Source organism: Hemiscyllium ocellatum, chromosome 13 (genome assembly GCF_020745735.1).
Source record: "Hemiscyllium ocellatum isolate sHemOce1 chromosome 13, sHemOce1.pat.X.cur, whole genome shotgun sequence".
Lineage (NCBI taxonomy): Eukaryota > Metazoa > Chordata > Chondrichthyes > Orectolobiformes > Hemiscylliidae > Hemiscyllium > Hemiscyllium ocellatum.
In genome coordinates, this window is record NC_083413.1 from 91,865,570 (window position 1) to 91,891,928 (window position 26,359).

The 26,359-nt window shown below is 42.0% G+C and overlaps 1 non-coding gene across 1 annotated transcript; it reads left to right on the top strand.

Annotated features, from left to right (window-relative positions):
- Positions 1-23,028: 23,028 nt before the first annotated feature.
- On the top strand, positions 23,029-23,102 carry trnai-aau (transfer RNA isoleucine (anticodon AAU)). The gene has a single exon. It is a non-coding gene; the product is annotated as a tRNA-Ile (tRNA).
- The last annotated feature ends 3,257 nt before the right edge of the window (positions 23,103-26,359 follow it).

Here is a 26,359-nt window from a genome sequence, read left to right on the forward strand (position 1 = left end):
GACTGACAACCAGTGAGCAGCTCTGCCTATGGGCCACGTGTTTTAATTTATTATGTATTTCTTGAAACAGGATAGAGAGTGGGACAAGGTGACCATCTTTTAATTTCTCTAGCTTCCTTCCTCCACAATTCCTCGCTCCTGGATTCAAGATCGTGTGCAACAAATTCAGAACTTACACACTTTCCACTGTTTTGTTTCCAATTGTTTCTTTCCTTTATTTTCTTTCTTTTGGAAGCTGGTCCCGGCACACCTTTCGTTTCTCTTCTCAGTGCTTAATGATTCTGATATTCCGTTGCTCCTATTTCCTCCCTAACTTAGAGTTTTCTTATTTCTTGATGCAAACTTCTTATTGTTAAAGCCTGTTCAATGTCTAGCATTCCAAGATCCATTGAAAAAGCCTTGACCTCACTCTCCTTCTCTCTCTCTCTCACCCCCTCTCCCCTACCCACCCCCTCGCCGTCTGAGTTCCTGGTTATTTTCCAGCATTTTCTGGTATTCAAGATGTGGCTTTAAGATCAAGTAACTCGAAATGAAATCTGCAGCTGATAACAAGCAGTATATCTTCACTGAGGCGAAATGCAGCCTGGCACAACAAACATTGAAGAACACACAGTTTGGGCACTTAGTTAGCATGTTAGACCATACGATATTGGAGCAGATATTAGTCCATTCAGACCATCAAATCGTCTATACGTTTCAATCATGCATGATACGTTTCATCTCCCCATTCTCCCACTTTCTCCTCGTAACCCTTGATTCTCAAGAACCTATGTATCTATCTCAGTCTTATATATATTCATTGGCCTGGCCTCCACCGCCTTCTGTGACAATGAATTCCATAATCTCACCACTCATTTGATGAAGAATTGTATCCTTACCTCTGTTTTATATGGTCTTCACTTCACTCTAAGTCTATGCCCTCAGGTGTTGGTATCTCCAACTAATGGAAACAAATCCCAACATCCATTCTGCCAAGGAAATTTCGTATTCTGCACTTTTCAGTTAGATGCCTGTTCATCTCTCCAAACGCCACCGAGAATAGAACCACATGAATCAAACACTAAAACAGCAACTGATTAAGTTAGAAGACACTATACAGTTCACAAGCAAAACTAATGCATTTTACGAAATAACGTGCAAAAACTGTAACAAACACTCTCTTGGAGAAACAGGCACACAACTATCCCCGACGATACATGAACGCCAACTATCTACAAAACGTCATGACCCTCTCTCACTAGTATCGTTACAGAGAAGCAATGATACCACTTCGACTGGGACAACACATCCATCTTAGGACAAGACAAACATACGCAACCGAGAATTCCAAGAAGCTTGGAATTGCAACCAGAACTCTATCAACAACCAAATCGCGTTATACCCATCTACCACACCGTGAGGAAAATAACAAGAAATGACTTCAGCACAGGAAATAACATTACCAACCCAAAGAAACCCAAACATATAAATAGAAAGCAGGAATCATGTTCACTGCTTCGCCTGAGGCGCACTGAAGATTTCCCAATAGATTGATGAAACATCTGCAAATGAACCTCCCAGCTCAAGCGAGTGAACCTAACTCCACATCCATGCCTCAGTGCTGAGAACATTCTTATGAACGTCCTCTGAATATGATACAAGTACGGTGGATTTCTCCTGAGATATGGGTCACAAAACTGTCGAAAATAGTCCAATTGTAAGAATGTAGAATCTGTTTGTTTAGAGATGAGAAATAATGAGGAAACAAGTCACCAGCGGGTATAGTTTACAAGCCCACTCACAGCAATTATGATGTGAAATAAAACATCTGAGAAATAAATTGTTTGTGAGAAATAAAGGATGGCAATAATCTTCAGTGATCTTGATTTCCACTCGCCCAGTTTCGGCTCCTTTGAAAGGAAAGTTCAGAGAACATTAAACTATCCAATAAATATGTCCCATCGAACATAACGAAACTTATCATTGTATTCGATTAATTTACAGACTCATTAGTTGCAGTGATTTCCTGGAAAACCATCTCATTGCGAAAACTAGGGAAGCAGCTGGGTCTTTTTGCCAGAAAATAATAAATCAGTCGCTAATCTTTGTTTGTTTCATAGGTAAGAACATTCAGATTCCTCTGCACCACATCTTATCGCAGTTTCTCTCGATTTTAATAGTACTCGGACGTTGATTTTCCCTACCGAATTCATTGCCTCACATACCCGACAGGAAACTGCATCTGTCAAATATTGCCCTACCACGTCGATCTACATGCAGTATATCCCATTGCAGATTCCCAACCTCATCACAATGTGCCCTTCGATCTATTGTGTATCATGCGCAAAACTGGACAAATTTGACTTTGCCACTTCATCTCGTCGTTAATACAAAGAAACATCATTGAATCCATATGCCTGACATTACTGCATTTCACTAATTACATTTTCCAACTTTAACAATTACACATAATTCAGTGTCTTGCATTCAGTAAACAATGAACAGTCAAAGCTCATTTATTACACAACACTATGAACTCCTAATTTGTTCAATGACGTTTTATTATTTGGCCCCATATTGAGTCTCTGCTAGAAATACAAATGCAGTTCATCTACCTGCTCGCTTGATAAACTCTTCTTGTCATGTGAGCAAAAACTCTGGCAAATTGCCAAAGTTCGATTTTCCTTTCAACGACAGATGTTGACGAAGTTTGCAAAAATCTTATCTAAACTTTCTGCTTTACTTCCGTTACAATGGTCTGCAGCATTTTCAAATTCACAGAAATCGCATTGGTGCATATGGAAGCGACTTGGTCCATCCTGTCAGCGACAACGTTCAATGAGATCCTGGCTGATTTGGTTAATCCTCAACTCCACCGTTCTGCCTTAATCCCATGGCCCTTGACTCGCAAAGTGCGTAAATATCTCTTTACCTCAGTTTTGAATGTACCCAGCCTTGTCAGTCCTCTGTTGAAAGGAAATCCACAAATTTGCTGCCCTCTGAAATAGAGAATATCCTACTCTTATGTGTCTTAAATGGGCAACCCCTTCGTCTAACATTAGGTCCTCTGGTCCTACACTAAAACAGGTGTAAATCAAAGCAGAACAATTCTCTATAGTTAGTTCTGCACTAACTGTTGTTTCCCGTGGCAATTCTGAGCATTCGAATTATTTTCATTTTTGACCTCTGGTTAAACAATCTGCCCTGATTTACACATTCGATTTTCCAATGACGATTCTGCTTCAAAAACACTTCATCAGCTGTGATCCATTTGGCGGTGGCAGGCATTATACAAACGCAAGAACATCTTTCTTTCTCGATCCATTGCCATGTTTATTAATCTCACTGCACAAGAAAATAGATTCTTCCTCTTCACTCTATACAACATTAATGTGTTTGTTCAGTTCAATCTCCCATCAGCCTCCTCTGTTCTTAACAAATATATATGGAAAGCAAATATTGAGATCATTGTGTAGACAAAGCAAGTGGAGAACCAGTTTTTCAGTTTGGAAGCTTCCACTCCAGATGCAATGTTAAGGGTCACCACGCCCCACTTAGCTGTGGCAGAACTGTTCAGGTGATGGGTTAGCAATCCTTCCGGGGTTTCTCACCGTTGATCCGAATTGTATTGGCAACATATTTGCAACTTGAGTTCGAATGATCTCCTGCAATGCTAATTGTTTTTCAAACTTTAAAACCCAGTCTCATCAAACAGTTCTGGACATTTGTCTACATTTAGGAAACTCGACGTCTGAACCACAAAAACACTCCTGTTTCTCTTTTCACGGATACTGCTCGATTGTCGAATATCTGCAGTAATCCTTGAATTTATTCTGCGCACGTGCTGCCTTTCAATCAAAAATCTTCAATCCCAGTGCTCAGGTAACTGACCCTGGTGAGTGGCAACACTTCCTACTGTTCATCAAATTGCCCATCCTCACTGCTCCTTCCAACGTCATTATGAACAGTCTGTGGAAATATCCGGGTCACCTTTCCTCCAAAAAGAAGACCTTGCCAGCCTCGGCAATTTTTCCACAAAAGGGATTTCCTCATCTCTCTTAATTGTGTAAGGCGGAGGTTTGTGAAGTGAATTTGGGAAAACATTGTCAGTTGGCAGGTAGAATTTTTTTTTAACGAAACACAGCAGGAAATCCAGTGTCGAGTTTTGTGAATCTTAACGACCAGCTTGGGAAGCAGAATTCGAGGAAAATGCAGGGTAAACTGTCCAACTGAGCACAGTCCAGACATCTTTCCCTTCGCTAAGAGGCCGGGACATTGACTCTGATGTTCTTCAGACATGCTCAGATCTGAGATATTGAAAGGATCCTTATTCCTATACATCAGGAATTCAAACACTATCTCGGTTTTGGAACAACGAGAAAGCTTTGGTACAGACAACACAGTGAAAAGTTCAAGCGGATACAGTTCTGGTAATAGAAGAGCCGCTTATCGGTGACCTGAATGTGTCTGCAGAGGGTCCGATCAGACTGTGACCTTGTCTCCACAATGAATATGCCAAACTGCATTTTGGGCAAGTAATAATCTTAGAGGACAATTGACATTCATGGAGCGGCAGGCCAAAGCTTGAAATCAGTAACAGCCAGATTTAGGGAGCCATGCAAGCTCTGGATTCAACAGTCTCTCTGCCGAAATTGGTCAAGCCTGCGGCTGTTAAATGAAAGGTCGGTTGTTTGAGATCTTCAGGAGAGGATCTATAACTGTTCTTACTTCATCCGCCTTCTTTCCTGCACAGTTCTGGGTTTTAAATTGGTTCAGCAAACTGTTCCCTAAAACAGCAATCTTATCTGGAACCACAAACATGTCTCTGTATTCTTTTAATGACTAACGTCATAGACTGCGGATTTCGGGAGACTGAAACAAAAAACAGAAACGTCTGGGGAAATTCAGGTTTTGCATTACCTGTTCGGGAAAGCAGACTTCTGGTAATGATCTGAAGAGTCTTTGAAACATTGTCTCTGACTCTCTCTCCAGAGATGCTGCAAGGCCTGTTGAGTTTCTTCTTCCTGCAATTTCTGCTTTTGTTTTTAGCTCTATGTCCATTCCATCTATTGGCATGGACGATCCAGTCCTACCAAATACTGACATTTAACCCTTTCGAAAGCTTTGATCTTTGAATTCAAATGAACCCAGCAATGATTAAATCTGCCTCAGCTCCACGGAGAAAGAGAGAACTGGAAAGGTAAACTGTTAACGTAGTTCTGCTGCCGTGGTCGAGTGGTTAAAGTGTTCGACTTGAAATCCATTGGGAATTCCCCACGGAGGCTGGAATCCTGCTGACTATGGCTGAGGGCAGAAAAAAAGGAAGTTTTCTACCCATCGTATCGTTTGGGATCAAATCAGGGCGTGACGATAGACTTGATTCCGATAAGTATTGGTGCAAATCTCCAGCGCATTCATCAAACCGTTCAGTTGCACATGTACACGGGCAAATATATTTGAACTGATGGACCACAGAATCGGAAATGAGATACGAGCAGTGAAAGTGCCAAAAGACATTTTCTGTTTTGGAGACCTGTGACCAACTGCGGTTACTGGACAGCTTTTGCAAAATGTACCTGAGCTGGCAAGGGTGGAACTGAGTCTCCCTGATCAGTGTTCCAGATATGGCATCGATTGGAATATTGGGATTGGGTATAACTGCCACAGTGCATTCTATGAGAATCGGGAAGATACGATCCTGGTATCTCTTTCCCCTACCGAGTGCAAACACATACCTTCTCAATACCCTGTGTTTGATATTCCCTAACCCCACTTTCAGGTAATCCTTGGCTTTACGATCTTCCTGTGTTTATATCAAACAGCTCAGTGACTTCGGAGTTGAATGGTCAGAAGGAGATAAAGATGAGATAGGCATAGAAAGAAAACGAGACCCGACGTGAAAGTTTTTAGAGTTTGTAGTGTGTCAGTTGATTTAAATGAGGATTATTTGCTTGTCGTTGTTCTTTCTGGTTCCCAGGTGCCACAGGTCGGTGGATTTTGGGAAAGTGAACATTACACATGAACAACCTGTGGGACTATTTCAGCTCAGTGTCGATTTCATATCCCAGATCATTGCAATGTTTTATATTAACTGGAAAATGGGCTTGTGTTCAACCTAAAGCTACGTTTTGTCGAAGAAACTTTAAACATGAAGCACATGGAACGTGTTTAATCCTGGGACTTTTGCCTCTCTGGGGAGATGTATCTGTGTATCTTCCACTGTGGCTGAAAATGAGGATGAGTTTCTCAAGGGGGTTACAACATAGTATGATCATGTCCATTATTGTATAGGTTCAGATCACAGGGAGAATCTCATTGACATTTGCCCTGGAAACATCAGAACAAATAAGATTATGTGCCAAAGACGAAAACGAGGACTATAATAGAGGGATGTCTCTGAGCCACAAAGATTGATGGGCAAAGTGATCATTTTTAAAAGCTGTAAAAATTGTAAGACAGGGAGAAACTGATCTGCAGCGAGACTGATCCGAAAGGAAAATGCAACAGAAGTGTCATTGAGAAAGGAGACAGTGTTTTCTGTCGCCTTCCCTGATGAACGAATCGTTATGTATCTGCTCACGCACTGCCATGGTGCACGTTCAGTTCCCAATCTGGGGAATCGCCCATTGTGATGACAGTGTTCCTAAAACAGAAAATGAAGTGCGGAGTGAAAAATGATTCGCTTTTGTACCAAACGTGATTCATGCTAACATAAAATAAAGAACTACGGTTGATGGAAATCTAAAACAAAATCAGGGAATGACTGATAGACTATGCGCCTTGCAGCATTTGTGGAAAGAAACAGAGTTAATGTTTCAAATCGACACAAATAGATTAGTTACAGATTGCCATAACATGATGCCGGGGAAATGACCAGTTTTATCAACATTGTTATCAAAATTTCTCATTCGCTGACACCCTTCATTTCGACATATTCAAAATCGACTGTAATGCTGTTTCCGTTGCCTTTCAGCCGCGGAAGGTTTGTGCTTAAATTCTTACTTTTTTTATTTTACTTTCTCTCACTCAGCAGCCATGTCGAATGGAGAATTGGTCCTCCCTTTGTCTAACTCAATGGAGTCTGTATTTGTCTCTTTGTGTGATGTATGCACCACCCTGCTTCACATTCTCTGACTCTCAATCTGTTCATATTCCTCATTTCCAGTTTCTGGTCTTTGAAAAGTCTAACATTCGGAGACAGTGTGATAGTGGAGTTGCTGAGAGACTATGTCCCCCACCACTGGCTGGATTGTGTATAACTGGACCCACATTCTCCGGATAATGTACCTGTTACTTACGTCTGCGGTAAGGAGACGTTATTTACTCAACATGTTATGAGTCTTCCGAATTCTAAATACAACATTTTTCCTCCGGAAATAAAAGCAGTTTCACCCCAATTATAGGATTACAATGATGTATTGACTGTTGGTGTAAGATGAATGATCGGTGACTGCAGAGAATGAAGATGATCAGCTCTTGGTGCCTGTGCTATGGCCACAATATTTCCCGACAAATCTGCAGTGTCTGCTGCCTCAACTCGTTATTCCCACTAAAACTGGGAGTGAAAGAGCGAGCGCAAAAGAAGAGAAGAAAATAATTGTTTGTGGAACAATGGAAAGAAATTCCAGTTTGTGTTAACAGTCAGCAAAAAAGAACATTCATTGATGGAGAAAAAAGGAGAGAATAACTCTAGGAGCATCAAATCACAACAGGCTGACCTCAAAGTCAGAAAGCTGTGGGATCAGCAATATGACATTTGAAGAAGATGAAACGATGAGCCTTTTGAAAGAGTGGACATCCACAACTGGAATTTGAAGCCAAGTTCTCTTGTTTACTAGAGAAGCACTTAAACAAACCGAGTCACAGTGCCCCCCAACTAGAAGTGCGTTTACCCATCCACACTTATAGTTCTTTAACCACTTCATCACAAAAGTACGGAATGTTTTTCTTTTTTGTGTAAAATGTTGTTTGGTGAGAATTGCAATCAATGCCCGCTTTTGCACAGACATTTCACAGCTTAACATTCTCCACTGAAAATGTACAGGGAAAGTCAATGTGCACTTACATTGGTTTCAAACTGTAATATTCACCTGTTTAAACTGACAGGATAAGGAGAATGTGTCCATCTATCCTTGGCCCATTGACGGCGTTCACACACCCAGAGGGATCCTCACACCAAGAAGAAGAGAGTTATTGTTGTGAATTGACCTGGAGTGAGTGTGAGCCAGAATCAACAGTGGGCAGTGTAGGCAGACCCATTGGCATCAACACTGAGCCTTACACCACCAGCTCCACGATTACTTGCTGCCTCAGGCGTTCCAGTCATCATTGCCTTGCGCTTTTATTTGTCTTCCCCACTCCGCTTCTTCACTTGTTCCCGACCGATTGCAGGTGTCTGCTTAGAACCTTACACTTTTAGAAACATGTCTCTATCAACGAGATACGATTCCCTGATCATCTGAAGATACCCCGGAGAAGGAGGGAATGACTTAATTTATTGAACCGTTCAACTCATGAGCACGACGAATCGTCATGCTGCTGCTAACGATGGATTGCTCAGATTTAGACCCGACAACACTGAAAAAACAGCGAGATGATTGGCGCCGGATTTGCCGTGGTAGTTTCTCCGGGTATCTGCTACCATAGTCCTTCTAATTGGATGCAAACAATCCATACCTGCTGTAGAAGTGAAATGGAAAGCAATTACAATTAATTGCTGTCTGAAACTTTGTTAAGCTGCTCTCATACCTTGTCCTGAACGTGCCCCGGAGTTTACAGCAGCAATTATCATCCTGATAAGGAGTGCAGTTTCTGTGCCCTCACCCTTTCTGTAACAATAGTATCGCATTTGCTTTCAGTGCGAAGGCAGCCCAGTTTGAAAACAAGGTAACACTTATTTGCTGGTGTCACAGTGCACCACGGATTGTTGATGTCGCTCTTCTGTCAAATGAATCCCAAGATATCTCTGAAAGGCTTCATTTTGATTTTGTCTGCTGTTTTTCAACGCGAATGAACCAACATCAGAAATCCTGAATCATGTTTTTGTGCAGTTCGCATGTTAGCGACTCAGTCATTTCGCAACAGGAATGAATGGATTTGCAGTGTAACCTTCACATGTGCTCTGAAATTGAAGCCATGTTGGAATTGCAACTGAGGAAGTGATAGACACGAAATGACGTTGTATCATTTACCTCATAGAAGAGCAGGAAAATGTAAACCTGGTCAGGGAAGGTGGTGGGGACAGCAAAGTGAGACACGTGGACGACTCGTGAAACATCTGCTTTCTAATTCAGTCAGCAACAAGAGACATGAATGTGCCTCAGGCTGGAATAGCTTTCTCATCTCGAACACCGAATAATCACGTCGAGTATAGACCTCTTTGACACCTCGTTGTTTTGTTCTTATAATTCTATTTGTAGTTTCTTACCTCGGTTCTGGAAGCGCTTTTGTTTCACCTCCTCGTTTATTCTCCGTCCTTCATTTTCAGTTTGTTGGGAAGAACGAGGTGAGACAGGAATCAGTGCCGATATCACACGCTGATCATTCTCTGCTGTCACTGTTCATTAATTTTACACGAAAAGCAAAACGTTATGAATTGTATTTGGAATTTAAAAGGAAACATGTCGAAGGCCTCAGGCCTAAGTGACAGATATATTATCTAGAGAATGTGAGCCCAGTTCTACAAACTCCAGTCAGCGGGAGGAGAAATTGCCTCATCAGCTGCACTCTCACACTGTCTTTTGCAGTCAGAGTTTCCAAAGACCAGAAATGGGAAATGAGGGATTTGGACAGAGACTATGAAAGAAGGTGACAATGAATAGACATAGAAACACAAATGGAAACACGTTGTAGAAGACACTGAAAGGGTCAATTGTCCACTTGACATGGCTGCTAAGTGACAGAAAGGAAAAGGAAAAGAAAAAGGTAACCATTAAAGCACAGCTTGTCACCAGCTCATGGAAACGGAAGCAGCATAACTGCCAAACAAAACCTTTTAAATTTGTAAAAGTGACGGTTGTCAACTAATGAGAAGTTTTGATAAATATGATGATCTCACACATAATACTGAAAATTTCCCTGCATTACAATGTTGAAATACATAACGAACCTGCTTCTGTCGATCTGAAACACTAACTCTGATTTGCTCCATGGATACTGACAGGCGCTGAGTTTCTCTGGCATTCCACGTTTCTGTTTCACGTTTCCAGCATCGGCAGCTCTTTGTCTTATTTTGACCTGAATCGTGTTTTTGATAAATTATGACCACTTCTGAGACACATACATAATTTCCTGCTTTAGGAATGTTGTCACTACGACACACGAGCACAGGAAACTCCCATTCCTTGACTGGAAATCGAACTCGAGCTGGACCGCTGGGAACACTGAATCAGAAACAGTAGAGAACCACAGAAAACAACAGACGCTGTCGTCCTTTCATCAACCACACTGCTGTTGCAAGGTTTCTGAAGGTTTGTAGATCAGGATGAGGTCTTGGGTGTAGGTTTGCTCGCAGAGCTGTAGGTTTGAGATCCAGACGTTTCATTACCTGGCTGGGTAACATCATCAGCGGCGACCTCCAAGTGAAGCGAAGTTGTTGTATCCTGCTTTCTATTTATATGTTTTTCCTGGATGCTGTTCCTGGAGTTTGTGGTGATGTCATTTCTGGTTCGTTTTCCGAGGGGTTGAAAGATGGTATCTAGATGTATGTGTTTGCTTATGGCATTGTGGTTGTAGTCCCAGGCCTCTGGGAATTCTCTGGAATATCTTTGCTTAACCTATCCTAGGATAAATGTGTTGTTCCAGTCGAAATGGTGTTTTTTTTTCATCCATGTGTCGGGCTACGAGGGAGAGATAGTCGTGCATTTTTGTTGGCTAACCGTCTTCCTGTTTGTCCCACGTTGTGTATGTGGCAATCCTTGCATGGAATTTTGTAGGTGACGTTGGTTTTGTCCATGAGTTGTACTGGGTCGTTTAAGTTTGTTAGTTTTTGTTTGAGAGTGTTGGTGGGTTTGTGTGCTACTAGGATTCCAAGGGGTCTGGCTGTCATTTCTGAAACTTCTTTGATGTATGGAAAGGTGGTTAGTGTTTCTGGCTGTGTTCGGCCTTCTTGTCGTGGTTTGTTCTTGAGGAATCTGCGGACTGTACTTTTGGAGTATCCATTCTTCTTGAATACGTTGTGTAGGTGGTTCTCCTCTGTTTTCCGAAGTTCGTCTATGCTGCAGTGCATAGTGCCTCGTTGGAATGGTCTTCTGATCAGCTTCGTTTGTGTGTGTTGAGATGTTTGCTGGTGTAGTTAAGTATTTGGTCAGTGTTTGGTGGCTTTCAGTATACGCAGGTTTGTAGTTCTCTGTTTTCCTATCTTTCGACTGTGACGTTCAGGAGTGTGAGTTTGCTGTCGGTTTCTTCCTCCGGGCATTCCAACCACAATGCCATAAACAAATACATATATCTCGATACCATCTATCAACCCTACAGAAACGAACAGGAAATGACATCACCAGAAACACCAGGAACCCCATCCTGGACAATTGTATAAATAGAAAGCAGGAGACAACAGTTTCGCTTCACTTAGAGGCCCACTGATGATGTAACCTAGCCAGGTAATGAAACGTCTGGATATCAAGCTAACCTACACTGCTTTGCCATTTTAGTTCTGATCAGTTACGCTGCAGACCAGTTTCTCCCTGTCCTACATTTATTTTACAACGTGAAAATAGTCCATTCGTACGTGTGTTCTGGTCTGTTCATAGACATCCATCTATTGTAGTCCCCGTTTCCATTTGGCCCATAATTTTGCGTATTCTGATGTCTGCAGGTCAACTGTAAATGGGATTATCCCAATGATCTTAAATAACACAAGAAATGGAGAGAAGTTTGACATGGTCTCACGTGTTGAAATACCCTTGGTGAATCGATCCTCATTTTCACCCGCAGAGAGATTCGTACAGGCACAATCCCAACAGGGACAGACGTTTGAGAAGATTTGTAGCACCGGGTGGGTTTCTGGAAGGAGGCAAGCCTACTTCTGAGGGAAAGAGGTTTTCAGGTTCTACCAGTTCCTTGTGTTTCATGTCCGCGAGTTTCTAAGAAAAAAGGCAGCTTTAGGTGGAACACCAGGCACATCTCCAGACAATGTGAACCGTTGAAGTGAGCTGTTATATAACATGGACAGTGCGCTTAAATAGTCTCACATGGTGCTCATGTGTAAATTGCCATTTCGAAAAACCCACAAACCCAATCCTTATGTCTCTGGCAATACGACAGGATAGCAGTCGGCAAAAAAAATCCTCAAACTAAACAACTGGCACATGACACACATCCATGTCGCGTCTCTTTCTGGTTGTGTCCCCGTCTCACGTCCATCTCCCTCTGAGGGCTAGGCTCCGAGGGAATAAAGCCCTGTTTTACACAAACGCCGGCAGTACGTGAAGCCATTTTTTTAGGAGGAAGGAAGGACCAGGGGTATATAACACGTTGATTATTGAGAAGGGAAGGAATTGCACACAGCTGATCTATTACCAGAATTTTATCTTCCTGATTCTTCAAGAGACTAATTCAAGGAATGTGCACCGTGCCTGATACTGTATACCTAGTCAGAACATCCCAATGGATATCCTGTCTGACAGAGAGATCGGGGAGATTCGAATCCTCTTCTTCATGATTCAGGTATACTTTGCAGACTTTGTCCTTGCTATTCAGTGTGGGAGCTCACCGCAGCGGGTCACAGAGGTCTCCAGCGCAGAGAATGTCTTTTGGCCCATTTGCGCACTGTTCTCGACTCATTTCCCAACACTTGGCTCATTGGTATTATGAAGATACCTGTGCGCCTTTCAGAGACTTAATAATAGCAGAACTACCGGACACAGCATCAAGTGTTCTCAAAACGGCAACAACGTAACACTGGGTTGAAGAACTCAATTAGATCATTGCCTGGAAATGAAAAACAAATTTGCATTAGGCCAACCAGTTTAAAATGTACCTTAAAAATAATTAATTCCAAACAAGTTTGATTTGATTTTATTGACAATGTTAAAAGCCAATGAAACAATCAGATGCTCTTGGGTATAAGACTGGGAAAATTGAACGGTTCAGAAGAGAACTACTAAGACCCAGCATTTCACAGACTGCTGAGAAATATCTCTCTTAAAAGTACCTTTTGGATCAGTAATTGTTGACGCAAAAATTGCAAACAAAGGGAAAAGAAGACACTGGAAGCTCCGAGGACAAGAGCCTACAGCTGCCAGGTTTAAGACGAGAAATGTTGTTTTGTCTATCTACGTGGGGAGTGTATTGGACTAGTATTATCGAAGGGAAGTTAAAAGAAAGTTTAGAGAAAGAAATTCTCCATAGTGTTTAGTTAAATATTCTCTGTTATATTTTCAGAAATGGCGTTGTTAAGTTTTACTTTAAATAGCCCTCAGCCACTCAAAGTTTTAGACTCCTTCACGGGATAATTATTTTCTGTGAGGTTGGTTTAAAATTTCACAGGAGTTTTTACCTTGTGTCCTAACAATCTTGGATTTGAACCTGTTTGGACAAATTTGAATAAATTTGGGGAAACGAAAATTCCCAGCACATTGAAACACTTCCAGGTTAGTATGCTAGATCTTTAAATAAAACGCAAGTGGGACAATGTGATTATTTTTGGAAACTTGTGGTTGATTAAATTAAAAGAGAAAGAAAGGTATTAAAATTGCAACAGACGTTCTGTGATTTGAAGATGATTCTCAAATTTGCCAGCAAAGTTTAGAATGATAGAAATAGGCCATACTTTAAGTATTAACAAATAAGTTAGATTTGGGATTAACCAATGACAAAATAAAGCAGTTAAAGGAGTTAATAAAACACATAGCTGTGACAGAAAAACAACTAAGTGCAGTTGAGGTAGAAAAAACTAAATTAGTCTCGAGAGAAATGGAGTGAGAAGATAAACAAAGCGAGAGAGACGAAAGCGAGAGGGAGAGAGAAAGGAAGGGGAGAAGAATGAGTAAAAATTAAGAGAAGAGAAGAGGAGAGAGACAGAGAAAGAGAGAGAAGAGAGTTAGAGAGGGAGGAAAAATAGAGAGAAGTTCCTTGAATGAGCAAAAGGAGATAAGAAAGGAAGAAAGAAGAGAGAGAAAGAGAGAGAAAAATTGAACTTGAGAAGTTGCGACTTTGTCAGCAAAGTCAAGTTAGCAGGATGGAAATTAAAAGAGAAATTCGTGATATATGTAAATGTGTCACAACTCCGCAACATTTTGATGAGGACGATGTTGAAGCCTTCTTCATTTCAATCAAAAACATGGCTAGGCAGATGGAATGGTCCGAGGATTGATGGGTAATGCGAGTTCAGACTAAACTCGAAGTCAGAGCGAGTAAGATATTTGGTATGATATTACCTGAGGTGTCAAAAGATTATGAATGAGTAAGACAGGCAACTTTCAGTGCTTCTGAACCGGTACCAGAAGTATATCAAGAGCGTTTCAGAAACACAGGTCAGACTTATGTTGAGTTAAAAAGGCATAAACACAACACTTTTGATCGGTGGATGCTTATTTGGATAAATAGAGGATATTTCAGGCTATTAGAGAGATTATTCTGCTGGAGGAGTTCAAAAACACACTTTCAGAGATTGCAAGAATACACGTGGAGGAAAAAAAGAGTTCGGAATGTCAGAAGGGCAGCAGAATTAGTAGATGAGTACATGGTAATGCATAAGACAAGCTTCTGGACAGATATTCGTCCTGCAAAGGATAGAAATTGGCAGAAGGTGAGATTCAGCATTACTAAACCAAGAACCGGGTGCACTTGGAAGATATTAGAGCAAGATAAAAAAGAAGTCCAAGAGAGTGGAAAGGAGGTGAAAGGCCTCTGCTGTTTCCATTCTGGCAAAGTTGAACACGGAAAGACACAGTATTGTCGTTAATTAAAGGCGTTGTGGAAAATAAAAATGTTTAAAGAAGCTAAACTAGTGGCATTAATGAAGCAACTACAGGAGACTACAAGAAGAGGTGACGAGCTGCAGACTGATGAGAAGCCTCGGCAGGGGCTGGTTATGGAGTTATTACCTGATCTCTACAAAGAATCTGCCGCTGTGGTAACGTTTACTCAGAAAGAACGGGGGAGAAGATAAGAAGCTATAATTTTAAGAGTGACAGATCTAACCAGTCGCTGGAAGTAAGGGATGGGCGAATATGTACGCTTTCATATCTGTTTCCTGTTCGTGTCATAATTTGTGCGATATATGAGCAGAAAATTAGCGTTCCCTTATGTAAGATCAGGTTGGAGCGCCAACTTGAGCCGGGGAAATTTATCCTGGGCGTGATAGACAGAGTGTCAGTTCCATGAATTCAGCTTGTGCTTGGAAATGATTTGGCAAGATCCAATTTGGAAGTGACACCCCTTATTGTGGAGAAGCCCAAAGAAGATGAAGAAACTGAGGCGTTAAAACCGGAATATCTTTCTATTTTCCCAGACTGTGCAGTAAAGAGATCCCACTATCAATAGTCACAGCACCAAGTGACAAGTAAAAAGAAAGATGAAGGAGTTGAGTTTCGGACAGCTGATACACTATTTGATGTGATTCGCGTAGTGGGCCAAAGTACACAAGACTGTATTGCAGCTACCAGATAGAGAGGAAGTGTTCTGGGTAGCACACTAACTTCCTATAGGGGGTCACCGAGGTTTACGAAACACGCAAGCTAAATACTAAACATTTCTATTGGTCTGGAAAACACACAGATGTGGTTAACTTTTTCTGACAGTGCCATACACGACAAATGATAGGTAAGACACAGATGAAAATAAAAACGCGCCTTTGTTGCCAATTACCACAGTTGGAAAATCTTTCAGGTGGATCATAATTGATTGTGTGCATCCCCTCCCTAGAACTAAAAGTGGGAACCAGTGCTTGTTGACCATATTTCCAATGGCAATTCCTTCACAGAGTATCAAGGCAAAAATTCTGGTAGAGGAGTTAGTAGCTTTCTTCAGGCGTTATGACCTACCCAGGCAGATTCAGTCGGACTAAGGGTCAAATTTTACTGCTGGACTGAGACGCAACACTTTAAATCTAGTGCATATCTTCCTGAATCCCTGGGAGATTTAGACAGATGGATTAGATTACTTACAGTGTGGAAACAGGCTCTTCGGCCCAACAAATCCACACCCACCCGCCAAAGCACAACCCACCCATTCCCCTACATTTACCTTTTTTACCTAACACTATGGGCAATTTAGCATGGCCAATTCATCTGAATGATTCATTCATCTTTGGACTGTGGGAGGAAACCGGAACACCCGGAGGAAACCCACGCAGACACGGGGAGAACGTGCAAAATCCACACAAACAGTTCCCTGAGGCGGGAGTTGAACCCGGGTGTCTGGTCACCGTGCAGCCCAAGAAGATGGCTTAAGATCTTGAAGACCATGAAGAGAGCATACTGTCAAGATTTCCTGAATGATTGGGATTAAGATATCCCATTCATATTGTTTGCCATTTAGATTGTTCCAAACGAATCCACTTAGTGAATTCCATTTTAGCTAATATTCGGACATGAAGCGATTGCCCTTTGGAATTAATTAAAGACACAAATGACAGTATCAAAGTCGGAGATCATACAATTAAATCATGTATCGGAAATGAGGCAGAGACTAAATTGAGTCAGTGATTCAGCAAAACAGCACCCAAAGATGGCACAGTGTAGAATTACGCAGGTGACAGATAAAAACCTGGGACTCAGAAGTTTTCTCACGGGGATAACTTGTCAGTACTATTACCAATCATAGGTGATCCCTTCAAAGTTAGGTTTAGTGGTCCATGTCAAAAAGTTGAGTCAGTTGAACTATATAGCAAAGATGTCTGATAGAAAATAAAAATGTATTGGTTTTGTCATGTGAACATGTTGAAATAGTATTACATGACAAAGAAAGAACTGGAGGAAGAGGTGTTCGTCACTGCCCAGCAGAGTGAGGAATCGAATTCAAACGCTTTGGATTTTAATGTACCTCAAAACAGATTCTAAAATGATGAATTCCCTGAGGAGTGGGATGGATTAGAAAGCTATCTGTCTCAGGAGCATAGAAAAGTGTTGAAAGACTTTTTTTTTCCTGCCGTGCCAGGGCACATGCAAGAATCAAATGGGGAGTACGGAAGCAATAGGACATGAAGTAGATGTAGGGAATTCTGCTGCAATAAAGCAGCATCCCTCTCGACTTAATCGTCTCAAAGGCTGACAGGACAAGATGCAGGTGAACACCATGCTCGACGAGAATATCATTGAACCAAGCCAGAGCGCGTTGAGTTTGCTGATTGTCTTAGTTACCAAACCGGATGATTTGTGTTGAATTCCGTGTGGATTATGGAATGGCCAACGCCGTTACAAAATCGAACTCATATCCAATTTCTAGATTGGAGGACTGCAACCAGAAAGTCGGACAAGCCAGTTACATCACCAAGTCCGGCATAATGCGTGGCTACTGGCAGGTATCATTCTCAAAGTTGGTGAACAAATCTCTGCGTTTGTAACACCATATAGGCTATGTCAGTTTAAAGTGATGCACTTTTGAATGAAGAACAAGCCCGCCACACCTAAAGACACTTGTACAGAGTCGTGGCCGGGCTGACAAATTGTGTAATCTATTTGGACGATGTAGTGAACTTTAGCAATTCAAGGAATGATCACAAGGGACTGTTAGCAGAGCTCTTTGAACGACCACGAGAAGCAAAGCTGGTGACAAACATAAATAAAACAGAATTCATGAAAGCAGAGGTGATGTTCTTGGGATGTACGATCGGTCATGGCAGGTTGACCACCCTCCGGAACGTAAAGGCGAAGGCTTTTGAGGAATTTCCATGATAAATATCGAAAAAAGAGTTTCTTTAATTCTTCAGACTCATCAGACTCTATCAGAAGTCTGTTCCAAACTATGCTAGTGTAGTGGCAACGTTAACAGATTTGCTGAAGAAGAACACAAGGTTTTGGTAGACAGTAACATGCCACGAGGCAATCGACCATTTGAAGTCGATATTAACCACCAAACCAGTATTACCTTCACCAAACGTCTCAAAAACGTTTAAAGTCGCCATCGATGGTCGTGACGTTAGAGTTGCAGGTATACTCCAACGGGAAAAATGAGCATGGGGAAGAACTGCCAGTTGGTAACTTTTCAAAGAAAATCAACATCTATCAGAGGAAGTGCTCCACAATCGAAAAAGAAAACTATTGAGTTTGGTACTGGCGTTACAAATTTAATGTATATGCCACGAAAAATGGATCGGAGACGGTTATGTACACTGACCACAATCCACTAAAACATTGCATATATGTAATAATATGAAACTATTTCGTTGGCTTTTTATGGTAGAGACTTTCACTTTAAAAATCGTACGTGTTGTGGGTCAGTAGAATGAAATCACTGACACGTTATCACATATTCAACCGATGGTTTTCAGCTGAGAGTGTCTTTATTTCGTGTTTTATGTGTATATATAGGGAAAAGCTAAGTCGAAATTGTATGAAATTTATCCGTATTTTAGGGTAAAGTATTCAAAAATTAAAATGAAAACATACCTTCATTGTGATGGTTCATTGTTTCCTGTAGAGGCGAGGTATTTTAAACATATTAGTGCACGTTGAAGAGATTTAGAAGCAGCAGAACAACCAGACACAACAACAAGTGTTCCCAATAAGACAACGACGTGATCCCTGGTCGAACAATTCAATTAGTTCATTGCCTGGAGACATAAACAGTTCGAGTTTGGCCACTCAGTTTAAATGTGAATCAGAATAAAATATAAATTTCAATTCAAGTTTTAATTGCGTCTCTTGAAAGTCTTTTAAAAAAAAACAGGGACCAATCAAATGCTCTGGTGTATGAGACGGGGGACATTGAACAGTTGAGAGGAGGACTGCTAAGACCTTGCATGTAACAATCTTCTTGAAAAAATATATATCTGGAAAATAACTTTACGATCCGTGATCTTTGACACAGAATCTCCCAACAGTGACAAAGAAGAGACAGGAAGATCCGAAGACAAGAACTTACAGCTGCCTGATTTTGATAAAGAAGTGCTGTTTTGTAAACCTTAACTGGAGTTTTATCTGAATTGTATTATCAAATGGAACATCAAAATGGGTAAGAGAAATACATTGTCAATCGTGGTTTGTTAATTAATATCTCTTTTACTTTAGAAATGAAGTGCTGAAGTTTTACTTTGTATAGATCTTGGCCAATCGAATTGTTGCAGATTCCTGTATAGCATAATTCATTTCTGTGTTGCAGGGTTTATCGCAAGCTCAAGGGTTTACCACAAGCTCAAGGGTTTACGCTGTGTCATAACAAGTCTAAACAAATTTGGATCTATGCAGTTCATTGAGTGAACTGGAGATTTGCACCATTCATGACCTGGATGAAGTGAATCTCCAAAAGCAGAGCACAACGAAAACTCCGCTCTAGTTGACAAGGTTCGAACCTGCGTGAGAACGCCCCAACAGATTTTAAGTCCATCGCCTTAAGCACGCGGCCACAACTACAAATGGATGCCTGATGTACTCGTTTCCACGTCTCTGTCCCTGGAGAGCTTAGCAGGAGTGAATCATTGTTTAGTTTTTTTGAATTCAAAAACCACAGCTTTCAAATCGCTTAATCGTCGGGACAAAGTGAGTCTGGGTGTTCCAACACGCTAGGTGGGATCAATATTCAGCTTAAACGACGGCGGAAATTGCAGAAAAATACTCAGCAGGTCGAGCAGGATCTGCGCTGGGAAAAGGCGTTTCAACGTTTCATAACTTCTTCAGAACGTTGTCAGAACTCCGTTTTTTCCCAGTAGTACTGACAAACCTGTTGAAATTCCCCTGAATTCCCTATTTTTTCCAGATTCCCAAATATTCAGTCCTTTACATTAGCCATTAAAAAGATACAGAACTTCCTTTGCGATTCTGGATAAGATTCCTGTTTGGGGAACATTTTCCCGACCACTTGAAAAACCTGGAGCTGTGCAGGAAAGAAAACCAATGAAGTTTGACCAGTGAGAGATCCGACCCTGGAACGTCCCAAACCACCATCCGTTCGGTTAATGGATGAACGTGTTGACCAATTACGCAACAGAGACGGGTTAACTGAGTCGTTGCACCATCCAAAAACAGGATTTTCACGAATTGAAACTTCAGCCTGCCCTTCACGAAGTGATTGATGCCCTGTATCAGTTTTACTTTTGCAAAATATATCCTGGGACATTCACTGAAGTGAAATGGCAACAATTCTGTACCCGCTGGTAACACATCCACGTCACAGCAACCAACGTTTCTACAACAGGAGTCCTGCTCTCTTCGAGACTTTTTCCAAACTTATTTGCACCCCAGTCTTCTCGTGGTCTTGTAGCCGTGGCGAGGTTTGAATTCCTGACGCGCATGAATGAAAATCGTTTCAATGTCTCAGTTTGGTTGATGTCTAGAGAACAACACAATCAACATTAAAGACTGGCTGTGTTAAGTTGGACAATCCATCTTCATTCACCTGTGGTTTCGCTTCCCAAAGAGATTCGAAAGTTTTTGAAAGCTGCAGACAAGTTTTACTGTTATTTTTCCTTCGTTTTTTTTAACCTGCCAATTGGTGATATTTTCCCAAAAGCTCTTCGCAATGCTCCGCCTTGCATGATGTCCAGAGATGAGCAAACCCCTTTTGTCGAGAAGTTACTGAGGTTGGGATTCTTCTCTTTGGAACAAGAAGTTTAACTGGAGTTTTTTTTAATGACCTGTTTATAATGATGGGGGAGTGCGCAGTGCGGATGGGTGGGTTGATGTTCTGGAGGAAATGTTGCCAACGATCAGGGTCAGTTTCCAGAGGACTGGGACTAAAGATATTTAATAAAAGCAGATGCTGGAATCTGAAACCAAAAGTTCGTCGTGGGTTGTACTTTCACCATCTGCAAGAACTTGTCACATGATCGATTCAGATGTGTATTCATTCGAAAGCCGACCATCGCTGTCATGGAACATCAACTCGTTGGTCCCATGCCAGATCTCAGCTGCGTTGCTGTATTTCCAAACAAAGTGTCCCACAAAATCACCAAGCAGAAAGCCTCACGATCACAATAAAACATTTGACAGGGATAGACGCACGACTCGATCGCTGTACCCATGATGACTGCTGGATGTTGTCTCCAGCAAATTAATCAGTCTCAATTGTTTTCCACAAAGAAATGCAAAACATTAAATATATGCAGTATTAAGTCGACCTGGCACAGTCTCAGAGGAGAACCAGAGTTCAGGCTTCAATACAAATCAAAGATTCGTTCATCTTATTTTCATGGATCTCTGTTACTTCTTTTCACGCAACTTCCAGAGGGAATTCATTCGCTTGCTCACCTCTCATGCATCGACACTGGAGTTATCATATCCCCAGCAATATCATAGAGCCATTAATAAAAACAAATTACAGCAGATGCTGGAATCTGAAACCAATAGAGAAAATGCTGGAAAATCTCAGCAGGTCTGGCAACATCTGCAAGGAGAGAAAAGAGCTGACTTTTCGAGTCGAAATGACTCTTTGTTAAAGATTTAAAAAGGGGAGAATTAGGGAGCGATTTAACCAGGCTGAGAGAAGGTGCGTCAAGTCTCCAGATGCAAAGGTGATAATGACAGTGCACGGAGAGATTAAAGGGAGATTAGGGGCCGCGAATGACCAAGGCTTAAGCCAGTGTTACATGACAAAGTATGTGGGGGATGGATGAAGCAGAGACAAACTGGAAAACAGGGGAGAAGCGTAGCAAAGCAGGAAGAGGAGAGGAAAAATATATTGACAGAGTGAGAAGCGACAGAAAGAGAGACAATCAAGAAATAAGAGGTACAGAACAGTGAAAAAAATACAAATAACAAAGGTAAATAAAATAATTGACATAAAATTATCTGAAGTTGTTTGTATTGAACAACTTCAGACAATTTTACTTCATTATTTTATTCATCTTTTTTATCATTTCACCTGCAATGTCATAGAGTCATTAAATATGGACAGCACTGAAAACACAGTCTTCGGTCTTACTCGTCCATTCCGAACAGATAGCCTCAACTGATCCAGCTGTGATTGCATGCACTTGACCCATGTCTCTCTCAACCTTTCCTATACAAATACACGCCCAAATTCCTTAAAAGTATTGTAATTGTACCAGCCATCACCAGCTCGTCTGGCATCTTACTGTAGGCACGCACCATCCCCTGCGTGTATCAATTGCTCCTCACTGCCTTTCGAACTCACACCCACCCACAACAGATGTATACCCTCTCGTTCTGCACTGCCCCACCTGAACGAAAGGAACGTATCTACTTACCCGATTCATGCCCCTCATGATTTTAAAACCTCTGTAAGATCAGCTCCCAGCCCTTGACGAGCCAGGCAAAACAGTGAGAGAGTGTTCAGCCTGTAAACCTTTGCACCTTTTCCATTTTCGAATATAGGATATAGCATGCTATCTGAAGCAGTCATCTTAGCAGCTGATCTGTCGCTGACAAACGTTGCAGAAGGCGTGATAACTTGCTAAATATGCTGTCAAACGAAGATTGAATAAGCAACATGAGTCATTGAGCAAAATGTGCAATTGAGTTCTGCGCTGTTGCTGACTCTAAAGCAACTGCGTCCTTCGGGAGCAGAAAGAATCCCACTGTTAGATTACAGTTCAAATGCATTTGGCATAATGTTCGCAGCAGTTTATCAGCAGCACATAACCCTGACTCCAAAGGTCTGTGAGTTTCCAGAAGCACAGTGAGCGATCGTTGAAGGTACGTTTCTCCAGACGATATTTGTCAAAATGAGAAGCTACAGCTGAGCTGGTGGCATTGCGATTGAAATTACATGCGTCCCGACATTGTGCTTAATTTTGGATATCAGAACAAATGGTTAGCTCTAGTGTGCGCGTTCGGAAAAGTCAATGCTTTTTTTGGTTGAAAAGCTTTGCAATGAAAGGAAATACTTCAGACTATCGTGCGATCGTTAAAAAAAATCAGAAAATGAGTCGCTGCCGTGGTTGTGAGCACCGGCAATAGAAGCATTAGCTTTCGGGCTTGTGGCTGCGTTGGCTAGTTAGCTCAGACGGTTAGAGCGTGGTGCTAATAAGGCCAAGGTGGTGGGTTCAAACCCCACACTATCCAGGTGAAGCCCTCCTGTTGTTAGCAGTGCTGTGTCAAAGTCTATCGTGGGTTTTACTTTCACCATCTGCAAGAACTTGTCACATGATCGATTCAGATGTGTATTCATTCGAAAGCCGACCATCGCTGTCATGGAACAGCAAGTCGTTGGTCCCATGCCGGATTTCAGCTGCGTTGCTGTATTTCCAAACAAAGTGTCCCACAAAATCACCTAGCACAATAAAACATTTGACAGGGATCGACGCACGACTCGACCGCCGGATGTTGTCTGCAGCAAATCAATCAGTCTCAATTGTTTTCAGAAAGAATTGCAAGACATGAAATGTATGCAGTATTAAGTCGACCTGGCACAGTCTCGGAGAAGAACCCGAGTTCAGGCTTCAATTCAAATCAAAGATTTGATCATCTTATTTTCATGGATCTCTGCTCCTTCTTTTCACGCAACTTCCAGAGGGAATTCATTCGCTTGCTCACCTCTCATGCATCGACACTGGAGTTATCATATTCCTAGCAATATCATAGAGCCATTAATAAAAGCAAAAGATGCTGGAATCTGAAACCAAAAGAGAAAATGCTGGAAAATCTCAGCAGGTCTGGCACCATCTGTAAGGAGAGAAAAGAGCTGACTTTTCGAGTTTAACTGTCACGTTGTTAAAAATTTAAAAAGGGGAGAATTAGCGAGCTATTTATACCAGGCTGAGAGAAGGCGTGTGAAGGCTCCAGATACAAAGGTGATAATGATAGTGCACGGAGAGATTAAAGGGAGGTTAGGAGCCGCGAATGACCAAGGGTGAAGCCAGTGTTACATGACAAAATATGTGGGGGATGGGTGAAGCAGAGACAAACTGTAAAACAGGGGAGAAGCGTAGCAAAGCAGGAAGACGAGAGGAAAAATGTATAGACAGAGTGAGCAGCGACAGAAAGAGAGACAATCAAGAAATAAGGGGTACAGAACAGTGAAAAAATGCAAATAACAAAGGTAAATAAAATAATTGAAATAAAATAATCTGAAGTTGGTTGCATTTAACAACTTCAGACAATTTTACTTCATTTTTTTCCATCTTTTTTATCATTTCTCCTGTAATATCATAGATCCATTAGATATGGACAACACTGAAGACACAGTCTTCGGTCGAACTCGTCTATTCCGAACAGATAACCTCAACTGATCCAGTCGCGATTGCATGCACTTGACCCATGTCTCTCTCAACCCTTCCTATTCAAATGCACGTTCAAATTCCTTAAAAATATTTTAATTTTACCAGCCATCACCAGCTCGTCTGGCAACTTATTGCAGGCACGCACCATCCTCTGCGTGAAGCCGTTGCTCCTCACTGCCTTTCGAATTCTCACCCTCCCACACCAGATTTACAGCCTCTCGTTCTGCACTGCCCCACCTGAACGAAAGGAGCTTATCTACTTACCCGATTCATTCCCCTCATGATTGAAAAACCACCATAAGATCAGCTCCCAGCCTCTGACGAGCCAGGCAAAACAGTGAGAGAATGTTCAGCCTGTAAACGTTTGCACCTTTTCCATTTTCAAATGTAGGATATTCCATGCTGTCTGAAGCAGGCATCTTAGCAGCTGATCTGTCGCTGACAACCGCTGCAGGAAGGCGTGATAACTTGCTAAATATGTTGTCAAACGAAGATTGAATAAGCAACATGAGTTCATTGAGCAAAACGTGCAAGTCAGTTCTGCGCTGTTGCTGACACCAAAGCAACTGCGTCGTTCGGGAGCAGAAAGAATCCATGGATATCCAGTTTGAGGTGGTTAATGTCTCAGCGGCAGTTGGAAATGAAGAGATCAAAGGCAGGTAATAGGGCAGCACGGAGTGTCCTGGTGGATGGAGTGCATTGGAGGTGGGCAAAGGAGTCCTCAGAGGTTGATGGATGCCTATATTGTGAATGTAAGCCCCGAGGCGGCAGAAGAATTGTTCGACGTCCCAGCGTGCATTAAATTAATTGATGCGTGGACAGAGAGGGATAAAGTTGGGGCCTTTGCTGCGGACTGATCATTCGTCCTCCTTCAGGGTGAGGTCAGAGAGAATGGTGAAAACTCCCCAAGACTGGAAGCTGTGATCCGGCGTGGTGTGGAGCTTGGGGAAGTGATCGAGGCTGTAACTGGAGTTAGTGTGGTGTGAGGGGGAATGGGGGCTGAGTTATGTGTGGGGTGGTGTTCCCCTCAGGGTTCTGGGGAGGGGGGTGCTGACAGTGGGCCCTGGGGGGTGTCAGTCGAATGCATGTGATTGGCGTTGATGGGTGTGGAAGTGGTGGAAAACACGTCAGTGGGGGCCGCGGTGGTCACTGAGTATGCGAAATCAGCGATATGTGAGGGACGGAAGTGATGTCACTAGTGGTGTATGAGGAATTGTGAGGGGTGAAATGGCACTTATTTTATTTTAACCAATAATTTCCTGTCACAAATCTGTTTGATAATGTTGTATTTTAATTAAACTCAGTCCCTTACTGTTTCTTTCTTTTGGTCTTCATCCACATCTCCATGGTGTTCCAATCTTTCAACCTTTCTCCTTAGACTTCCGAATTTCCTTCTCCTCAGACCTGTCCCCCCTCCTTATCTGTGGCCGTGTATAGCACATGGCATAATCCTGGTACCAGAGGAGCCTATCACAATAAAATAGCTCAGTCTTCCCTGAGTACTGGTAGCAGTGCCCACTGCTCAGAACCACTTCTGATAATGCTATTGTGTGATCCTGATACATTCCTGCAATCTGCTGATATCACTCAGTTTCTCTCCATGTTATATCCCTCACTGTGAGGGTCAAATTGCTGCCTCTGTCAATGTCTCTCGCTCTTGCAGGTACTCCAGATACTGAGCCAACAGCATTCTCCACTCCAGAGGGAAGCAACAGCACAGGTCATTGATGGAGATTGGGATTTTCCAGATCTCTGTGGGACTCAGTGCAATTCTCCATGTGTAACCTTCATTGCATTCGTCTAATTTACCATTCTGTATATTTCTCTGTCTCCTGTACGAATTCTTGATGTCCCTGACTCAGCAGAATTACCAATTCCTGTCTCATCCATCACCACATTGAAGACGGTTGGTCAGCCAGAGACAGATGGAGCATGAGATCTGGGGCCTTCAGTAAATCCTGCAGCCGGTAAGATCACTCACAGAGTAAACAGCACAGGGAGGAGTTCATGGGCTTTAATTCAGACCCTGAGGGCATGATGTAGGAACAATGCTGGGCAAGGAATATGAGAAAAATCGCAGGCTTCCTTATCACCATCTTA